Raw genomic sequence first — 9143 nt, 5'->3', positions numbered from 1 at the left:
AGTGATCACATTGCTGAGGAAAGGTCAACGGCATGGTGGGGTGGAAAATTTTGACGACTTTAGGCCCTTGACTCTGCTAAACACAGAGTTAAAGATTTTGGCAAAGATTCTTGCGAATCACTTGCAGGTTGTCATCACTGACTTGATCGAACCAGACCAGAGCTATGCTGTGAAGGAGAGATTAATTCAAGACAATCTTCATCTGATTCGCTCGATTATAGAGGGAATAGAAGGCGACACCGAAGCCGCACTGATCAGTTTGGATCAGTCCAAGGAGTTCGATAGGGTCGACCATCGGTTCCTGGGATCTGTGCTAGAGGCCGCCGGATTTAATCCGGACTTCCGCAAGTGGATCTTTGTCCTGTATGATAGACCGACGGTAGCGGTGCAGATCAATGGTAAGCTGTTGGAGTCATTTGCCGTCTCCCGGTCGGTGCGTCAGGGTTGTCCGCTGTCGCCTCTTTTGTACGTCCTGCCGTTGGAACCCTTCCTTCGCAAGTTAAGGGACGAGGCGGCTACACCAGTCCTGCGCGGAATTGCTTTACCTGGAGGCACACGAGCTAGGGTTTCCGCATTCGCCGATGACATCACCGTGTTCATGTCTTGCCCCATGGACGTTCAAGCGGTGGTCGAGGCGCTCGCTCGATACGAAGAAGTCACAGGGGCCGTCTCCAACCGCAGCAAGTCTGTCGGCCTGCGGTTGGGGGCCTGGACCGGGGTAAACTCGCTTCCAGGTATCTTCAGCTGGACTGATGGGCCGGTTCGCATTCTCGGTGTCTGGTTTGGACCGGGACTTCAGCTGAAGAAAAATTGGTCAGAAGTATATGGCAAGGTCAAATCGTCGGTGAAGACTTGGATTCGAAGGAAATTGTCCTTGAAGGGTCGGGCGGAGGCGTGTGCTACATACGTCTTTCCGCTCATCCTTTACCGATTGTCTGTACTTCCTCTCCCTGTACAACGTCTAACCCACTTACAAAAGCACCTCGACTCACTTCTGTGGGACGAGGGTAAGAATTATGTGTGCAGAGAGGTCTGTGTCCAACTTCTGAGCGAGGGAGGCCTGGGTCAGCCCAGTCTCTTGTGTCATAAAAATGCAGAGAGATTGGCTCCTGGGTCGTTCGCTAGAGGAGAACGCTCCTTGGGTCCCTGCGGTTGAGAACTCGTTTCCCAATCTCAAACCCGACCCCTCAGTAGAAGGTCGTCGTAAACCGAGGGGGGAGTCCAAGTTCTTTGCCGAATGCCGGAGTGCACTTAAAACTTTGCCGGGGACCAGTGTCCTCGAACAGCCTAGAAAGAGACTTTATCGGGAGTTAGTGGTGAGTACCATGAAGGATCCTCATTGTAGGTGGTTAGGTTGGTCGATGGAGGTTATTCGCTCTCAATGGAGTTGGGCGCCGGGCTGGGATTTTCTGACAAACTCGGAATTCTCCTTGACCTGGCGACTGGTCCGAAAAGCACTGCCCCTCTTCGACGAATTCAGCAAGTACAAAGAACAAACGAGGGCCTGGTGTCCGCGCTGCGATGAACACAAACTCGAATCGGTCGAGCATGCGTTTTTCAGTTGTAGCCGGATCCAGGCCCTATTGGAGTACATCGGACAGGTAACGGCTCGCATCAATGGCGAGTGGCCGCTCGATCTCGATGGAGCCGCCGTTCCCCAGGGAGGAAAGAATGGTTTTCCTGGCGATCCTAGCAGTAGCGCGTATGGCGATCTGGATCACGTGCCTTAAGTTGGTCTGCGAAGGGACATCTGTTCCAGATCGGGATCTGATCGTTTACTTTAAACATTTGCTTAAGGTAAAGATCAGATGCGATTGGAGGAGGTTGCCTAGAGTGGAATTCAACAAGAGGTGGGTGCACAGCACTAGTTTGTGCATCCGTCAAGGAGCCAAGTTTCAATACTTCTTCCCCCCTTTATCATAGCACGGGCGGTGCTGAGTCCTTCGGAACCCATCCCACTTAGATTCTAGCTAAGTCATTTTAAGAAGACTCTTGACTGGTGGTACAAATGAGATCCTGTTCCTGATTTTATTTTTTGGTATTAGAGAACCTCTGAGTCTGCCCATCCCCTTTGCACCACATCTTTGCTTTTTGACATCCCCGGTCATCCCCCTACTCAGAGGTCACCTTCCAACCCCCTCCACCCATTGCTTTATTTTCTCCCACTTCCATTAAGGTTTCTTCCCCAATTCCCATTAGGGATCACCTGCTTGTTTTCGGTTCCCCGGGAAACAGTGGGGGGGGGGGTCTAGTCACCTAGATTAGTACAGGGGGGCCTCACTAACAACCCAGTAGAATTTATTTATTTATTTATCTTATTTTATTTTTTATATGAACACTTTTGATTAGCTTTTCCCACTCCACGAACATTTTTACTCTTAATTCAAAAACTTTTTATTTTCTAATGAAATTGAACTTTATTTTCTCACACATGCACATACACACAAAATATAATATATTTTATATTAAAAAAAAAAAAAAAAATGCATACACAACATACAGACACTTTTTTCTTTTTGTAAATATGTTAATGTTATTCAAAACGCTGGGGTTATTAGTTAGATTAGGATCCACAGAGTGAATGAGGTATTGTGGTAAATGTTGCCAGTCAAGAGTAAGACTCCAAAGTCTTCAATATTCACTTTTTGTCACTTTAGTCACAAAGACCCTGTACCCTCTCCCCTCCCCGTTTCTTATAGGGCCTTGTGCCTAATTTTGTTATTGAAAATTTTTGTGTTGCAGTTGCAAAATTGTATGTCCAAATTTTTGAAAATAATAAAATATATAAATAAGATCAAAGTGTAATATCTGGTCTGAGAATTAAAGCGGTTTCATCCTAGGAAACATTCAATACATTTCCATCAGCTAATTGTATCAACCAATTTTTTCCAATCCCAGGCAACGCCGAGTGTTCTGCTAAGAAAAATTTCATGAATTTTATCCAATCCCAGGCTGTGATGTTTGGAATATGACATCTTTCACGGACTTGTAGTCTACATTAGTAACACCCTCCCCCTGACTAGAGAAACAAACCTAGAAACGGACGATCAAGCCTTTATGTGCTTTAGACTAAACATACAACATAACATTAGCTACTTTTATTTTCTCTACCACTCTCCCTCGACCCAGGACTGCATCATAATAAACAAAGTCTCTGACAGCATAGACACAGCACTCTCCCTCGACACTAGCGCACAAGTACATGTATTTGGTGACTTTAATATTCACCACAAAAACTGGCTTGGATTCTCTACTCACACAGATACAGCGGGCAGCACAACACATAGCTTTGCTATATCTCACTCCCTATCACAAATTGTTACGTTTACAACCCGTTTCCCTGACCAGCAAGAACAACACGCATCACTTCTAGATCTGTTTCTGACCACAGTTCCCGAGGAGTGTAAAACAAATGCTGACAGCCCACTCAGGAACGCTGATCATGCAGTGATAATGGTCGAAATTGCCCTAAACTCTAGACCCAAAACTGAAGAGCCAGTGCTCAAAACAACAAGATATTATAAAAAGGCTGACTGAAAAGCCATCAGAGATCTTATCAGAGATGCTCCATAGGGAAATATTTTTTCTCTTCCTGCTGATCAGTGCACAAATGAGACCACTGAATGGTTCAAAACAGCAATTGAAGCACATGTTCCCATGCGGAAATTTTATAGCAAGCCCCACTCTCCCCAATGGTTTACTTCTACTTGCGCAACTGTCATTGCTCAAAGGCAGCATGCATACCACAGATTTAACCGACATAAGTTCAGTTCAAACAGACAAAAGTATATAGAAGCTAGAAATAACGTTAAGAAAGAAATAGTGACAGCTAAGAGAGAATTTACTGAAATCACTAAAAAAACGCATCGACGCACAAAAATTAGGAAATGTGACTTCTGGAAAATCTACAACAGTGTAGTAAATAATGGACAATCAACAATTCCTCCACTAACCAACAATCACGAGGTTGTTTGCTCAGCAACCGACAAGGCTAATATGCTTGCTAGTCGGTTTGCCTCAAACTCCATATTGGGCCCTTCCAACCACCCCCTGCCTGACTTTCCTTTGCAGACAGACGCCATGCTAGACGATCTACAAATCACCCCTGCTCAGGTAGGGGAAGTCGGGGTAAGTTGAGCCAATTTTCCATTTTGGCTCTTCAGAACCCAAACGACTAATTATTTTGCAAAGATGAGTGTATTATTATAAAATTCTTTTATTTGGGAACATTTTGAAATAAGTTGCAGTTTTCTGCTAGTACACCTAAACCGACCATGTGCTTTACAAAAATGCATATCAAATGGCTCAACTTGCCCCGACCATGGGGCAAGTTGATCCAACCTCTGGGGTAAGTTGTGCCACGCAAAAATGTGTTGCAAATAAAGAAAGAACAAGCCCAAAATTGTTGCTGTGGTTATAAAACAAATTATAATAATGAAGTAGAAATGTTAATTACAGCGAATGAACCAGCACAAAATTTGAAACATATATCTGAAAGTAAGTTAATGAAGTTGCCACTGTGACAAGTCACAGCTGAAAACGAGCTGGCTAGAACAACGGACAGAACTGCCAACACTATTTGACTGTGGCAGCTTGTAAACAACATCTTCTGCATTGAACCCCGCTTCGTCCTTTGGGTTTGGAACAAACACAGGCTTGTCCGTTCCTACCTTCCCAGCAACTTTTTGAAGGAAAACAGCTTCAAACTCAAAGTCCTCCCCGTTGAGAGTGTCAACCCGGGCAATATAGTTCACAGTTCGTGATTTGCCAGCACATTTGACAACCACAAAGTCACCTTCGATTATTGGGTTATCCAGATCAATATCACCATCACTATCTGATGACACATCATCAAATTCAAAATCTGAATCATCAGTGTCACTTGAACATGGGGTTTTAGATCTCGGGGGACATGACTTTTTCCTACCAGCATTGAACAAACACTGCTTTGTTTTTGTTAATAGGCTCCTCTTTCTATTTTCAGAAAGGGCTATCAGCTTCTGTCGTTCAGGGCTGTCAGTCAAAATCTTTGAGCTGCCCTTTTTGTGACCACCTCTTCTTGCCTTTCTTGGTGCTGCTTTCGGAAATGGCTGAATTAGAGATGGTGAAATGTATGGACGATGCATGACCTTTTTCTGTGACAACGGCTCCAGGGTTTTGAACGGTGGTGCACACAGTCTCATCAGTGTTGTAAATGTCACTTGGTGAGAACTTGCACTTGTCCATTATCTGACTCAAGTTGTTGAAAAAATTATCAACATCTGGGCACGCCTAAAAGATGTTGCTTCTGTCACTCTAATTGCCAGGTTCCGGCACTTCTTGAAGCCTAACCACCAATCATGTCCTGCTTTTTTCTCACGATGCCAACTTGGTGGCAGATTGAGACAGTTTTTTTTAGCAAACTCATATGCCAGTGTGCGACATCTTCTCAATGACAAACCATGAAACATGTCTGACAATTGTTTCACGTGGTCAGCCAAATCCCTTTCCATTTCAGGACTAAAAACCAATTGCCGTAAGGAAACAGGTGTGTAAGCAGTCCCTGCTGGTTGACTGTCTTGTTTGTCCATGTGCCGCTTCAGTGTCATTCGATCAATGTTAAAGTCCTTTGCAGCACTCCTCACACTCTGACCTCCAGTAACAGCGGCAGCAGCCCGTTCCATAACGTATGTAGGAGTTTGTCCACGATTTGTCTTTCGCACGTAGTGGCGCATGTCTGGTGGGCTTTTTTTCTGTGAAACACACACAAAAAAAAATGAATTAACACAATAAATCCGATAATGATGTAGAATATTACTAGAGTGAACTAGTTGATTCAGTTGAGTGCCTGGCATAAGTCTGGAACATTGAATAATGAATGCCAGAAGAGCTGGCATTTGTAGAGAGGCACCTGCCTCTCCTCGCACGTTTAGCCAATCAGGCGCCTCCAAATGGAATAACCCACCATGCCTGACTAATTGTAGGCTAGTCCATAATGGTGGAGAGGGGAGGTAAGTGCATTCTTGATTCTACAATGATAATAATAATAATAATGTTAAAAATAATAATGATAATAGTAATAATAAAAATAATTATTATTATTAAAATAACAAAGCGCCTGTACAACATGCAAATTCCTATCCAAGCACGGCTTACACATCTTAAACATTACACCAGGTAACCCATAGATCTAATTCTTATACAAGTAGAGCATGTAACTTATACAACATGCATTTTGAATTCACTCTATAACAGGCCTACTGATGTGGTTGCACATTCATCTGTTTCTTGAAAACGTGTAAAAAGACATATGGGGCAAGTTGAGCCAGTGGCACAACTTACCCCATTAGCATTGGCTCAACTTACCCCAGTGTGACCTCATTGAATTGTCTGTTCAAATGCATGCATCTCATGTGTGGTGAATGTAAAAATCTTTTACAGGTATGAAGGCAAGTAATTGAACAAACAACTACCACATATTATATCTAATCAAACTATTACTACACACAAGAAACATGCACTCACCTCTGTAACGCTTTATTTTACTTTTTTGGCACGAAATCTGATTTTCTTTTACTGCATCAACCTCCGATATTGGTTCAGCAAAATAAATTGGTGGAGGTTAAAGTCACGTGATCAGTTGTTTATAGATTGCATACAAACTTGGATTGGCTTAGTCAATTGTGGTTAAAAGGGGGTGGCTCAACTTACCCCTATGCTCAACTTACCCCGACTTCCCCTACATGCTATCATAAAAAACCTTGACACCTCAAAAGCATGTGGACCTGATCTCATCCCGGCTGTGCTATTAAAAAAGTGCTCAGCCGAAGTAGCTACAGTTCTCTCCAAACTCTACAACAAATGCCTTAATGAATCATGCTTCCTGGGCTGTTGGAAAACTGCTTCTGTGGTACGAGTATTCAAGAATTCAGCCTCCTCCCACTTTTCGCCAAAATATTTGAGACCATAATTAACCATGCTCTAGTCCGTCACCTTACAGATGCTAAACTTCTGACTGACAAACAATATGGATTTAGACAAGCCCGTTCCACAGAAGACATCCTCACTGTAATCTCTGAACGTATATACCATTCACTGGACAAAGCAGGGGAGGGCAGAGCGGTAGCTCTAGATATATCTAAGACTTTTGACAAGGTATGGCATGAGGGTCTCCTCAGGAAAATTAAATCATATGCTATCACTAGTAGAATACTTAACATAATTAAATCCTTCTTAGATAAGAGAAAAATCCAGGTTGTCCTCGATGGTCGTACATCTAAACAGTGTGATATAAATGCAGGAGTGCCTCAGGGGTCTATTCTTGGACCTCTATTGTTCGTAATATTTATTAATGACCTCCCCGACAAAACTACCTCTGAGATGGGTATATATGCTGATGACACCACACTCTATAACAGGCATGACAGGAAAACAAATGAACACATAACTAAAGAAATAGCAAAAACACTAGAGAATGATCTCCAATCTACAGAATGGGGACAAAAATGGATGGTCACATTTAATGCTGCCAAGACTAAACTGGTTTCCTTCAATAATTACAAGAAACCTTCTCTGCCACCTATAGCAATGGCCAGTGACTCCCTGTCTGAGAGTACATCTTTCAAACTGCTTGGCCTAACGTTCACAGGAAACATGAGCTGGAACAATTATATTGAAAACATTGCCAGGGCCGCTGTGAAGAAGGTAGGCTCTCTCTACCGTGCTAGAAAACTACTGACACCTGAAAGTATCCTGTACCTCTATAAGGCCACCATTCGCCAATGTATGGAGTATTGCTGTCACATTTAGGCTAGTGCATCTGCTGCTAGTCTCTTGCTCCTAGACAAGGTTCAAAAGAGAATCGCCAATCTGATAGGCCCTGAACTGGCATCTAAGCTTCAGCCTCTGTCCCATCGACAAAACGTTGCATCCCTCTGCCTGTTCTACAAGTATTTTAATAGTGAATACTTTGACGAACTGCAGACACTTGTGCCCCCGCGACGTAGACACCCTTGACAAACCCGACAGGCAGCTAAATCCCACCCTCACATAGTAGAGATCCCTAGATGTAGAAGATCTTTCTACTCCAGTAGTTTCTTCCCCAGAGCTGCTAGACTTTGGCATTCCATTCCGGGTCCCTGCTTCCCTAACTGTACTGATGTGCAGGAGTTCAAGTGTAACGTGAACCAACATCTTGCTGCCCAAATCCCTTCATAGTACCCCAGTAGTTGTTGCTCCTGATAGTACCCCCCTACACCACAGTGGCAATGTGCCTTGTTTGGGGTGAAAATGTAATAAAAAAATAAATAAAATCTTGTCTTAATTTAATATACGAAAAATATATAATACGCATTTTTTTTTTTTTACTTGGCCTTTTGGCTAAGATCAAAGTGTAGTATCTGTTCTTAGAATTAAAGCGGTTTCATCTTAGGAAACATTCAATGTGTTTCTACTTACATCGGCTAATTATATCAACCAAATTTTTCCAATCCCAGGCGACGCCGAGTGGTGTGCTAGGAAAAATTCCATGAATTTTATCTAAGCTGTAGAGAAAAAAAATGTTACTCGAAAATAAGGAGGATTTATGCCTGGGATATCACCAAATCCATTAACTCTCATTTTGTATTATATTAAAATGTCTAAGTAAACAAACGCTGATTAACTCATATTATCCCGCCCATCTTCCTCCCTGTAAATAGAATCAGGTCATAGTGTAACTAATATAAAAAAGAAAATGGCCGTTTTTTTTTTTTTTTGTTTTGTTTTATTGTTGTAAAAACAGGCATCGGTCGATTCATGCTAAATATTTTTAAGTGTAAATTTTTTTTTATTTACTTATCATTTTTTGCTTAATATTTTTGGTTGAAGTCTCGGATTTTACTATTTTTAACCTGCTAATAACTTTGGTAACATTTTCATAACGTATAAGTTCATAGTTTAATTTGTATGATTGTTGCATTTTTTACCGATAACAACCAATACATGCAATGTCTTATATACAGATCACCATTACAGCTTGCTGACGTCAAGATCACGTGACATTACTCAGCGGTTTTTGAATACAGGGTGACCCCAAAAAAGCGAGCCCCGTGTACACTTTATGTGGTAGAGTTGGGGGCCCGGTTTTTGGGGGGTACTTATAATCGATTTAATAATATGTAATG

General features: G+C 42.4%; 1 non-coding gene across 1 annotated transcript; it reads left to right on the top strand.

The window, feature by feature from the left end:
- Nucleotides 1-8338: 8338 nt before the first annotated feature.
- LOC145241842 (U2 spliceosomal RNA) lies at nucleotides 8339-8533 on the top strand. The gene has a single exon (XR_013862608.1). It is a non-coding gene; the product is annotated as a U2 spliceosomal RNA (small nuclear RNA).
- Nucleotides 8534-9143: the final 610 nt, after the last annotated feature.

This window comes from Euprymna scolopes, chromosome 20 (assembly GCF_053919585.1).
Source record: "Euprymna scolopes isolate OS-2025 chromosome 20, ASM5391958v1, whole genome shotgun sequence".
NCBI lineage: Eukaryota > Metazoa > Mollusca > Cephalopoda > Sepiida > Sepiolidae > Euprymna > Euprymna scolopes.
Note: the sequence above shows the minus strand (reverse complement) of the source record. Positions and strands in the feature narration are given on the sequence as shown.